The 12,300-nt window shown below is 42.8% G+C and overlaps 1 pseudogene; it reads left to right on the top strand.

The window, feature by feature from the left end:
- The first annotated feature begins 2,588 nt into the window (after positions 1 to 2,588).
- Positions 2,589 to 4,997, top strand: LOC114238221 (activator of 90 kDa heat shock protein ATPase homolog 2-like; annotated as a pseudogene).
- Positions 4,998 to 12,300: the final 7,303 nt, after the last annotated feature.

Here is a 12,300-nt window from a genome sequence, read left to right on the forward strand (position 1 = left end):
CTTTGTTTGCTACTTGGTCAGCCTTTAACGAGACAGCAAACTTGACATACCCATCCAGTCTCTTTTAAAGTCACAGATACTTATATTTAAGTCACTTTTGCAGTTGAAGATTCAGCAGTGATTCAGCGAGTCATCCACATAGTGGTGAAAGTGTAACTGGATAGAAAATCATGCCCTTGGAGTGTTCATGCTGACGGTGCTGATGCTGAAAAGTAGTAGAGGGCGTCCCTGGTGGCGCAGTGGTTGAGAATCTGCCTGCCAATGCAGGGGACACGGGTTCGAGCCCTGGTCTGGGAAGATCCCACATGCCGCGGAGCAACTAGGCCCGTGAGCCACAATTACTGAGCCTGTGCGTCTGGAGCCTGTGCTCCGCAACAAGAGAGGCCACGATAATGAGAGGCCCGCGCACCGCGATGAAGAGTGGCCTCCGCCTGCCGGAACTAGAGAAAGCCCTCGCACAGAAACGAAGACCCAACACAGCCAAAAATAAATAAATAAAAATTTAAAAAGATACTCGCATTATTAAAAAAAAAAAAGAAATGAAGACCCAACACAGCCATAAATAAATAAATAAAATTTTTTAAAAAACCAGAAAAGTAGTAGAAAATGCCACCTATGAGAGAAGAAAACTACCTGTACTTTTGCCATTTGAAAATTATGTCGTAACTTCCTTATTCTATGAGAATGACTTACAGAGGGGAAAGAAACACACTCCTTCCTGATGGATATGAATGAGGAAGGATGCAACCCTAAGAAATGCTAAACCAACACATAGAAGCGAAACCTTGTCCTGGTAACATTGTTTGAACCCCGCATTAAGCGGTCCCTGAACTTATCCTACACGACTCTTCACGTATGTGAACCAGTAACATTTTCTTACTGTTTAAAATGTTTTGGAATTGCATTTCCTCTTACAAAACAGAGTCCTAAAAGACATAGAAATTGTTAACAGAATGAGGGTTTGTGAGTAACAGATCCTAAGGCATGAAATTGGCTGCACAGAAAAAGTAGAATGGGAGGAGTAATGACTGTCCTGGTCTGAGAAGGTGACAGTCTTTGTTAGGCAGTAACTGTCACCTCTTGTATCTTGGGATTCAGACCGTGTACATACTAATATGAAGCATTAGGGACTTGGTAGGGAGAAAAAAATTCAGATGTTGCAGCTTGCTTGTTTTCAGCCCTCAATAAGTTTCTAAAAAACAGAAACCGTCTTAGGCTGTCAAGACCTTGATACTTTTCAAGGTTACAGGGCAGTTATTTTGTAGAACGTCCCTCAATCTAGCTGTACCTGATGTGTCTTCATGAGTAGGCTCAGTTTATTTGCCTTCAGAGGGTTAGCCAAGATGTGGTGCTGTGGTTATCTCATTGCATCTTATCGGGTGGCACATGATTTCAATTCGCTCCATTACTGAGGATGGTCATGGTGATCACTTCAGGTAGTGTCTGCCAGACTTCACTATGAAGTTGCTTTCCCCCTCTTTGTAATTAACAAGCATTTCATGATTTTGTGGGAAGGTACTTTGAAGTCATGTAAATATCCCATTCCTCATCAAATTTTCCATTCGTTTAGCCACATATTTTGTATCTGTATAGACTCATAATAGTTTCCTATTTTTATGCCTATTTTGTCCAGTGGGTTATAATTCTATCAGTATTTATTTTGATGCTCTCATTGTCCTAAATTTGACCAGTGGGAGCCCCCTTACACAGACAGGCTTCTGTGTCCTTTTGACTTGTTCTCATCATTCTTGAGCAACTTCCTTGCTATCTCTGTCACAAGTTGTTCCAGGTGTGTCTTCTATTTACCCTGTTCCAGCGCTGCAGTTGGTCATTTCTCCCAGGACCCTTGGTTCCTTGTAACGGAGAGTGGGTTAGAAGCCAAGATCTGGCACTAGTTGTGCCCTTTGCTATTTGAGGATTGCTACTCCCAGACCCTCTCAGTGGACAGAGCTAGGACATACATACATATAACACGTACACATGTTTACATTTACACTTATTTCCATATCTATTTTTATGAATGATTCCACACCAATACCACTACCATACCAGTGTCCGTTCTAGTTTTGTCCCTTCCCATATCGGCAATTCTCATCTCCAGCAGTGAGCTTTGCTCCCATTATCTGTAATATATTTATTTATCTGATCAGTCCTCCTGTGAGTAAGCCACCTCATGGGGCCACTGCCACCCCTTCCCCCGAGCAGAGCCCCACTGGGGCTCTGACATACTGCTCTGGGCCACCCCACCCCCTCCCATCCCCACCTGGTGTAGATGCTTACCTTACTCAGCTCTACTTAATGATTTTGGAACTGAATTGTTCAGGAAAGGAAGGGAGGAGAAAGAGGAAGGAAAAGAAAGAGGAGAAGGGAAGGAAAAGATGGTGACACTATTAATGGAAATGGTTTAGTTGACAAAATGAATCAGTGTAGAAGTGAAAAAGATCAACAGAGGTGATAAATTTAATATGTGAGTGGTTGGTTATATGACTGATATTAACCCCCAAACTGAATCTAGTACAGATTTGAAAGTCATTTAAATAAAAGTGATTCTAATGCTATAAAATTAGGAGTAATTTACTAAGATCATAAACATCAACAGCCAATTGCAGATGGCCATGGGCTGAGGTTTGGAAAGCACACCCAATCCAAGGGCAGCACCAGGAGGAAGAGCAGTCCCAGTCATTCAGCAAATGTCAATGTGGCTGGGTATTGTCCCTGCCCTCGAGAAGCTCACAGTCAAATGGAGAGAAAGACGAATAATGGGCAGGTATAGGAAAGTGGAATAAGTGCCAGGCGAGAGGGAAAGCAGACGCGTGAGGATAGCACCCAGGAAGGGCACTTAACCCACATTCAAGGGGTCAGGGAAGTTGTCCCAGAGAAATGACACCTCAACTCAGTCTTGACCAATGAGAAGCAGGTTGCACCTGCCCAAGAGGTAAACTTGAAGTTGATTAAAATGCAGGTTAGATAGTCTAACGAGAACCAAGGAGCAAAGAAATGCATGTTTTTGATGAAAGGGCTTCATGTGTGGTCTATGATAGAAGGCAGATTCCAGTCATTGGAAGGAGGCAATTAAGACTAACACATGTTGAGAACATCCAGCCCTTGGATGATAGGAGATGTTGCCCACAGTCCTACAGAGGGAAGCCAGGAGGGGAACAAGAGGAGAAGCAGGTTCAGGGATGTGGCAGTGAGCCAGGGCTTGACAGAGCGGGATGCCACCAGCTGGTCCAAGGGGAAGCTCTGTGAGCTCCTGGTGGGCATCGCTGTGGAGAATGAGGCTGGCGGTTGCGAGATCAGTGAGCTGAGCCAGGTGGAAGGTGAGGCTTCCTGCAGCCGCCGCAAAGGAAAGCTGATTTTCTTCTATGAGTGGAACATCAAATTGGGCTGGAAAGGTATAATTAAAGAATCTGGTGCGAAGCACAAGGGGTTGATTGAAATACCCAACCTGTCTTAAGAAAATGAAGTAGATGACACTGAAGTGAACGTGAGTAAAAAGAAAGGAGATGGGGATATACTTGAAAGATCTTATGAAAACTGCAGACACCGCCAAGGTCAGGGAAGCCCTTGGAGATTACCTGAAGGCACTTAAGATGGAATTTACAATGGGAATGATTTTACCAACCAAAGCTATGGCAACCCAGGAATTGACTGTTAAAAGGAAACTGAGTGAGAATACCTTGCAGATTCAGGCCTCCTCTCCAGTGGCACTGGGTGTAGGGATTCCCACTGCGGCACTGTACATGATGGAACTGTTTGACACAGCTATCGAGCAGCTGTACAGAATCTTCACTGTGAAAGATTTGGTGCAAAATTTTTCTAAATCTCCTGCTGTATTAGAAGCTGAAAAGGGAGGGAAACTCCAAATGTTTGATAGGAACATCACCGGTAAATATATAGAATTGTTAACACATAAAAAGATCATCATGGGGGCTTCCCTGGTGGCGCAGTGGTTGAGAATCTGCCTGCCAATGCAGGGGACACGGGTTCGAGCCCTGGTCTGGGAAGATCCCACATGCTGCGGAGCAACTAAGCCCGTGTGCCACAACTACTGAGCCTGCGCATCTGGAGCCTGTGCTCCGCAACAAGAGAGGCCGCAATAGTGAGAGACCCGTGCACCGCGATGAAGAGTGGCCCCCACTTGCCGCAACTAGAGAAAGCCCTCGCACAGAAACGAAGACCCAACACAGCCAAAAATAAATAAATAAATAAATTAATTAAAAAAAAATCATGCCTCAGGGTAGCATCAGGGACTGTAGTTTGTCCAACCAACCTCCCTGTTGTACATCTTTGAAGATAAAAAAAAAAAAGATCATCATGGAATGGAGATGCAGGAACTGGCCAGAAGAACACTATGCAATAGTTGCACTGAATTTTGTGCCTACTCTAGGGCAGACGGAATTACAATTGGAACTGTGAAGGAGCTCCTGTCTGTGAAGAAGAGAAATTGAAATTCTGTTGGCAGAAGAAGCATTTTGAAGAAATAAAAGGTTTACTGCAGCTGAGAAGATTTTATAAGGGCATTACTTTTTGTAAGCAGAAAAAGTGTAACATTTACCTCTTCCCTCTATCATTCCTTTAAAAAAAGAAAACAAATACTCTTAATTTATACTGGATTAAATCCATGAATTTATAACAGAATAGAGAAAAAAACACTACCATGTGGGACAGCTATACCCCTCCAACCGCCCCGCTCCCGGACCACATGCCAGGTTCCCCGCTGTCTTCTGGCATCTGCTTCCTAAACTACAACCAGCCACCTGCTCTGCTTTTTTCTTGGACCATGTTGTCCAGGCCCTTAGAGAACAGTTGGAACAGCCCTTTGGTTCTGAGCAGCCCAGCCCTATTATCTGGGTTAGATGCTGATGAGAACTCTTACCTGCAATATTCCTGACATCGTTTCTCCTGGAGTACTGTTTCTACTACTATCAGAAAATAGACACCTCACTGGGCTTTTTAGTCATGTGAGAAGTGTGGTAAGATGGGTACCCCAGTTCCAAATAAAGCTTACAGTGCTGGAGTGGGGATGGTTTTATTTCCCCTTCCTGGCATTGAAGGGTCCTCAGGTTTTTTGGGTTTTGTTTTGATTTTCTCTCTCCCAGTATCTTGTACCTTTAGTAAAATATGGGAATTTTGGCACCCCTGGACGTGCTTTCAGACATAAAGCTCAAGGAAACGAATCCACCTCATTGTGACCTTTCTAGGTGAGAAAACGACACTATTCCCAAACCAGGCTCAATATCCCAGATTGAAATGGGACAAGAGCTGCTCACTCTTCCAGGACAGAGGGGAAAGGGAGAAGACAGAAAGGGCAGTTACCCCCGTGCTGGGAGGCTTGGATTTGAAGAGCATCAAAGTGTGGCTGTTTTAGGGTAAGAAAGAGTTGGAGCACTGACATTTGAGTCTGCGCATTGAGATTACATAAATTCCTTTTCTTAAGTCTTGTCATAGTGGCAGCATGTAGAATTCTGTAATTCCAGCCTGTAAGACGAGGCCCTTCTTTAATAAAAATTCAGCAAGTTCCAGAAGAGCCACGATAATAGCACAGATCACTTGCTACTTCAACATCTAACTCAGTTTCACCTCTCTTTTTTTAAATGTTGTTTTCATCTCTTGACATCTGTTAGTCTGAGAATGCCCCTGGCTGTATCCAGATATCACGTGCCTCAGCCAATACTGGCTTCCTTGGGAAGTGGAGCAGTTTCTCAGTGAACTCCCTTCACTCAAGAAGCTCCTTTACCCTTTTACTAGACTCCTCTCCCTCAGTTCTGTCCTCTCTTAAGAAAACTTTCTTGTGTTCGGTTATGAAATGTAGAATGAACCTGATCCCACAGTCTCCCTTTGACACCTTTAAAAAGAAGATTTTTTTCCTATTTTTCTCTAAAATGGGTTTCCTTTCCAAAAAAAGAAAATAATATCTTGTCTCTATTTTTGTATTTTATCCAATTATTTTAAAGTACCTACAAAAGTGGGAAAATGCTTCAAATATGTTAATGGAAAAAGAAAAACAAACAGCACCCAAGACTGGGTACATAGTATCTCAGTTTGTAAAAGAAAATGTGGGTGTATGTACTGCATATGCACACTGATAGAAAAAAAGATTGGAAGGCGATGAACTACAACATTCACAGTAGTAATCTTTGGGATTTTTTTCCTTCTTATATTTCTTTAGACCTTTCTGTACTTTCCAAATATTCCACAAATAACATTAAACTCTTTTTAACAATAAAAAAAACCTATTTTTAAGTACGTCATGGAAAGCGCATATTATTCTCTGTTGATAAATCTAATATACATTGTTGTTGTTCCTTGTCTTCTTGTTCTCTCTTCCATGAAATTTTTCTCATTTGCAGCAAAGTGATCACTCTTACCTCTCTTGTATCCTCTGACAATCCCTAAAATGTTGCTTTCCAAACTTTCATCCTCTACTTTCTTCTCACTCAACACCCTCTCCATGGGTGATTTCATCCATTCACAGCTCACTTACCCATCACATACTGGCATTTCTCCTAAGCTCAAAACCCACGTTTACACCTGCCTACTGTAGCTCTCTTCTTGGATGCTTCACAGGCATCATAAACTCAACACACCCCAAACTGAAATCATTCCCGGCTTCACTCCTCCTCTCGTCCCTGCCTGACAGTAACATGTTCCTCCTTGTCTGTTCCCCATCTCATTGAAAGGCACTACTAGCTGCCCTACTGACCCTTCATTCCTCTTCCCCATATGTCTTGGTCAATCACCAATTTTTACACTGATTCCAGTTCCTTATTATCACTTTAATATTCCTGTGTTGCTTCATCCCCACTATCACCACCACCTCTCACCTGGATTAGCACGAGACCATCTCCTCATGGATAGAGCGTCTCCTCATGGATAGAGCGTCTCCTCATGGATAGAGCGTCTCCTCATGGATAGAGCGTCTCCTCATGGATAGACCGTCTCCTCATGGATAGAGCGTCTCCTCATGGATAGACCGTCTCCTCATGGATAGAGCGTCTCCACATGGATAGAGCGTCTCCTCATGGATAGACCGTCTCCTCATGGATAGAGCGTCTCCTCATGGATAGAGCGTCTCCTCATGGATAGACCGTCTCCTCATGGATAGAGCGTCTCCTCATGGATAGACCGTCTCCTCATGGATAGAGCGTCTCCTCATGGATAGACCGTCTCCTCATGGATAGACTGTCTCCTCATGGATAGACCGTCTCCTCATGGATAGACCGTCTCCTCATGGATAGACCATCTCCTCTCCAGTGTTCCTGACTCCAGTCAACTTCCACTGCCACATGCCCACCAGAGTGATCTTTATAAAATGCAAATAATTCCATGCCACTCCCCTACTTAAAATTTTTCACTGCCTTCTTATTGCCCTCAGGCTAAAGGCTTTTATTTTCTGGGCCCCTGTCTCCAGCTTCATCCCTTGTTGCACCTCCTCCCACTATATCTCAGGTTTACTAAATAACCTGCCTTTCTCCAAATTCTCCATGTTTTGGTTATTTGCATGGGCCTCCCTTACATAGAATATCTCTCACTATAGATTCAAGCTATATTATGTTTTCCATCCTTCATGTTCCAATTCTTTGCATGGACTCCCCTATATCCACCATCTCCACCTGTCTAATTCAAGGTATAAAGCCACACTTAGGGGGAAGTTTATGCCTACATTAGAAGATAAGAAAGGTCACAAATCAATTACCTCAGCTTCCATTTTAAGAAACTAGGGGAAAAAAGAGTAAGTGAAACCTAAAGTAATCAGAAGGGACATCCGTGGTGGCACAGTGGTTAGGAATCCGCCTGCCAGTGCAGGGGACATGGGTTCGATCCCTGGTCCGGGAGGATCCCACATGCCGTGGAGGAACTGACCCCATGTGCCACAACGACTGAGCCTGTGCTCTAGAGCCCGCAAGCCACAACTACTGAGCCTGCGTGCTGCAACTACTGAAGTCTGCGCACCTAGAGCCTGTGCTCCGCAGCAGGAGAAGCCAATGCAATGAGAAGCCCACGCACAGCAACAAATAGTAGACCCTGCTTGACACAACCAGAGAAAACCTGTGTGCAGCAACAAACACCCAATGCAGCCAAAAATAAATAATTAATAAATAAATTTATTTTTTAAAAAAAGTAATCAGAAGAAAGGAAATAAAGATTAGAGTTGAAATCAATGAAATAGAAAACAGAAAAACAATAAGGAAAATCAATGAAACCAAAAGCTGGCTCTTTGACCAGTTAAAAAAAAATGATAAACCTCTAGCCAGACTAATCATAAAAAAGAAAAGACAAAAATCGTCAATATTATGCTTCTCTGGTGGTGCAGTGGTTAAGAATCCTCTTGCCAATGCAGGGGACACAGGTTTTTTTTTTTTTTTTTTAATTTTATTTATTTATTTATTTTATGGCTGTGTTGGGTCTTCGTTTCTGTGCGAGGGCCCTCTCCAGTTGCGACAAGCGGGGGCCACTCTTCATCGCGGTGCGCGGGCCCCCCACTATCGCGGCCTCTCTCGCTGTGGAGCACAGGCTCCAGACGCGCAGGCTCAGTAATTGTGGCTCACGGGCCCAGCCGCTCCACGGCATGTGGGATCCTCCCAGACCAGGGCCCGAACCCGTGTTCCCCGCATTAGCAGGCAGACTCTCAACCACTGCGCCACCAGGGAAGCCCGGGACACAGGTTTGAGCCCTGATCCGGGAATCCCACATGCCACAGAGCAACTAAGCCCGTGCGCCACAACTACTGAGCCTGTGCTCTAGAGCCTGCGAGCCACATCTACTGAGCCTGCGTGCCACAACTACTGAAGCCCACGCACCTACAGCCTGTGCTCTGCAACAGGAGAAGCCACCACAATGAGAAGCCCGCGCACTGCAAGGAAGAGTAGCCCCCGCTTGCAGCAACTAGAGAAAGCCTGCGTGCAGCAATGAAGACCCAACGCAGCCTAAATAAATAAATAAATAAATAAATAAATAAATAAATAAAATTTATTTTTTAAAAAATTATCAATATCAGCAGTAAGAGAAGTGACCTCACTACAGAGTCTACAGTTATTTAAAACATAAAAAAGAATATTATTAACAACTTTATGACAATGAATTTGACAACTTATGGGAAATGGACAAATTCCCACTAATTACCAAAGCTCCCTTGAGAAGAAGTAGATAAACTGAATAGCCTTAATATTTATTAAAGAAATTGAATTTATAGTTAAGATCTTTCCCACAAAGAAAATTTCACTAGAGAATTTTACCAATTCTCTAGTGAATTGGTAAACTATTCCAGAAAACTGAGAAAGAGAGGATACTTCCCAACTCATTCTGTGAGGTCAGCATTACTGATTTATCAAAGCCAGATAAAAATATAACAAGAGAAGAAAATTAAAGACCAATATTTTTATACATAGATATATAAACTCTTAACAAAATTTTGGTAAATCAAATCCAACAATATATAAAAATGATAATACGTCATGACCAAGTGCAGTTTGTCTCAGGAATGCAAGGTTGGTTTAACTTTTAAAAACCAACCAATATATTAATCTATATGAACAAACTAAAAAAGAAAAACAATATGATGTATTCATGATTTAAAAAAAAAAATCTCTCAGAAAACTATGAATTAGAAGGGAACCTCCTCAACCTCAAAAGTGCATCTGCTAAAAACCTGTAGCTAACATCAAATAATGGGAAAGACTGAATTCTTCCCCTGATATCTAGAACAAAGCAAGGATATCTTCTCTCACGACTTCTCTTCAGCATTGTACTGGAGATTCTGGCCAGTGAAATAAGGAAAGTAAAAGAAGTGAAGGGCATCCGTAACAAAAAGGAAGTAAACTGTCTTTATTTGCAGATGACATGATTTATGTAGAAGATCCAATGGAATCTAAACAAAGCTACGAAAACTGCTGTGAGTTTAGTAAGGTTGCAGCAGACAAGGTCAATATACAAAAATCAATTGTATTCTACATACTTTCAATGAACAATAGGAATTTGAAATTTCTAATTTCAAGTGAAATTTAAAGAGTCACTTAAAATAGGATAAAATAGGGACTTCCCTGGTGGTCCAGTAGTAAAGAATCCGCCTTACAATGCAGGGGACACAGGTTTGACCCCTGGTTGGGGGAACTAAGATCCCAGATGCCACGGGGCAACTAAGCCCGCACAAGCCAAAACTACTGAGCTTGTGTGCCTCAACTAGAGAAGAGAAAACCCGCACACCCCAACTGGAGAGAAGCCCGCCCACTACAATGAAGAGCCCACGTGCCACAGTGAAAAATCCCATGTGCCTCAATGAAGATCCCGTGTGCCTCAATGAAGATCCTGTGTGCCACAACTAAGACCCAATGCAGCCAAAAATAAATTAAATAAATAAAAAATAAATCTTTTAAAAAATAGCAAAAATACGTCAAAATATATGCAAGATTGCACACTGAAAATCACTAGTCACATAGTAGGTACCCAATAAATACTGAATGAGTAAAAAGTTGGTAGGGTCTAAACTCAAGGCTGTGAAGTCTCACTCCAGAGCCTCTCCTCTTAACCTTTCACAGCAAACACAGTAAATATTTTTTGTTTGTAATATAAAAGTATTCTGTCTTTAAGTTTTACTATTTAATTTCCACAAGGGCATTGGTCTCTTTCGTAACAGCTACCAAATGTCTGGAACCTAGCATTTGGTGACAATAATACTAAAATAACCTCAGTTTGAGTCTTAAAACATCTTCTTAAGAATTCTTTCACCGTAGAACAATGAGAAATGGTGGCCAAGACCACTGGCTTAACAAACAAACAAAATGGCTGTGCAAGTTACCTATATTTGCAAACTTGGAAAGAATGTCTTATCACAGACAATCTCCTGCAAAAATGCTGGCTTAGTCTTACTCTCAATGTTTGGCCACATCTGTAGTGTGAACATTTTGCTGTTTTGAATCACATCAAAGGCAGTAAATACTCCAAGCTATTGGAAGATTCCATAAAAGTTGCAGTAGCTGAATATCATTACATCCTAAAAGGTAAGGATAGAGTCTGAGTACCATGTCTCAGCTATGAACAGGATGGAGTTAACGAACATGGTAGGCATTCTCAGGCAGCTGCCTGAGCAGCTAAAGGAGGTCTGAGTGTGAGTGTGTGCATGGGACCTCATTTCAGTCTCTCATCTTCATGAGTCAAGGTGGACCCTTCAAGGGAGAGCTCAATTCCTTCAGAAGACAATGTAAGAGCGTGAGAAAATGAGTATGATGTGATTTTAAGTTAAAAATGTAAGCTAGAAAAGTACATGCAGATTGTATCTCTGGCTACAATAATGTTTGCCTGAAGAGGCAGAGTTTTTTTGTTTTTTGTTTTTGGCTGCGTGGCTCTTCGTTGCTGTGCGCGGGCTTTCTCTAGTTTGGGTGAGCGGGGGCTACTCTTTGTTGCGGTGTGCGGGCTTCTCATTGCGGTGGCTTCTCTTTGTTGCTGAGCACGGGGTCTAGGTGTGTGGGCTTCAGTAGTTGTGGCTCACGGGCTCTAGAGCGCAGGCTCAGTAATTGTGGCGCACGGTCTTAGTTGCTCCGTGGCATGTGGGATCTTCCTCGACCAGGACTCAAACCCGTGTCCCTTGCACTGGCAGGCGGATTCTTAAACCACTGCACCACCAGGGAAGCCCCGAGGCAGAGATTTCTGGAAACGAATCCCTTTATTTCCGAAAACTTCAGCTTTTCCTTCCCCTTTCTACTGAAGGGGACTATATCAGAACCATGGGAAAGACAGTCAGGACCATTCCTGAGTTCTCCAGCACATAGAAGAAATGGTTTCATCCCACAGGGTTTACTTCCCCAAAAAGATTGATCATAAGCCTCAGGCATTCAGGGCATGCAGATGTGCAGCTGCCCGGTTTCAGTTTACAGTTTTCTGACCATATATTGTTGGCTTGTGAAAATTGACATAAGTGCCAAGATGGGTAATGATATTGTCACAGATCTACCTGGAGACTATCTAAATGGGGAAGATTATTTCCCCGTAGGCTGCTTCTCTAGAGAGTGCTGTTTGGGAGAAGAGGGAAGCACATGTTCAAATTGATCTATAAACATAACCTAACAGTGTTAAATGGCAGCCCTGAGGACTAGCCAGGGGCCAGTTCTGTCTTAAAGGCAGCGTCCTATGTTCACAACTAGTTATGAAGATCTTGGAGATAATCACAAACATATCTCTCTCCATTCTGACCCTGAACACAGTGGTCTCCAGCCTACTTGTACCCATATAACCAAATCTGGTGATATTTGGGGATAAAGAAAAAATGAGGAGCTTTTCAACTTGATAAAACTAATGTTTTGC

The sequence above is a fragment of the Balaenoptera acutorostrata genome, chromosome 7, assembly GCF_949987535.1.
Source record: "Balaenoptera acutorostrata chromosome 7, mBalAcu1.1, whole genome shotgun sequence".
In the NCBI taxonomy this organism is placed as follows: domain Eukaryota; kingdom Metazoa; phylum Chordata; class Mammalia; order Artiodactyla; family Balaenopteridae; genus Balaenoptera; species Balaenoptera acutorostrata.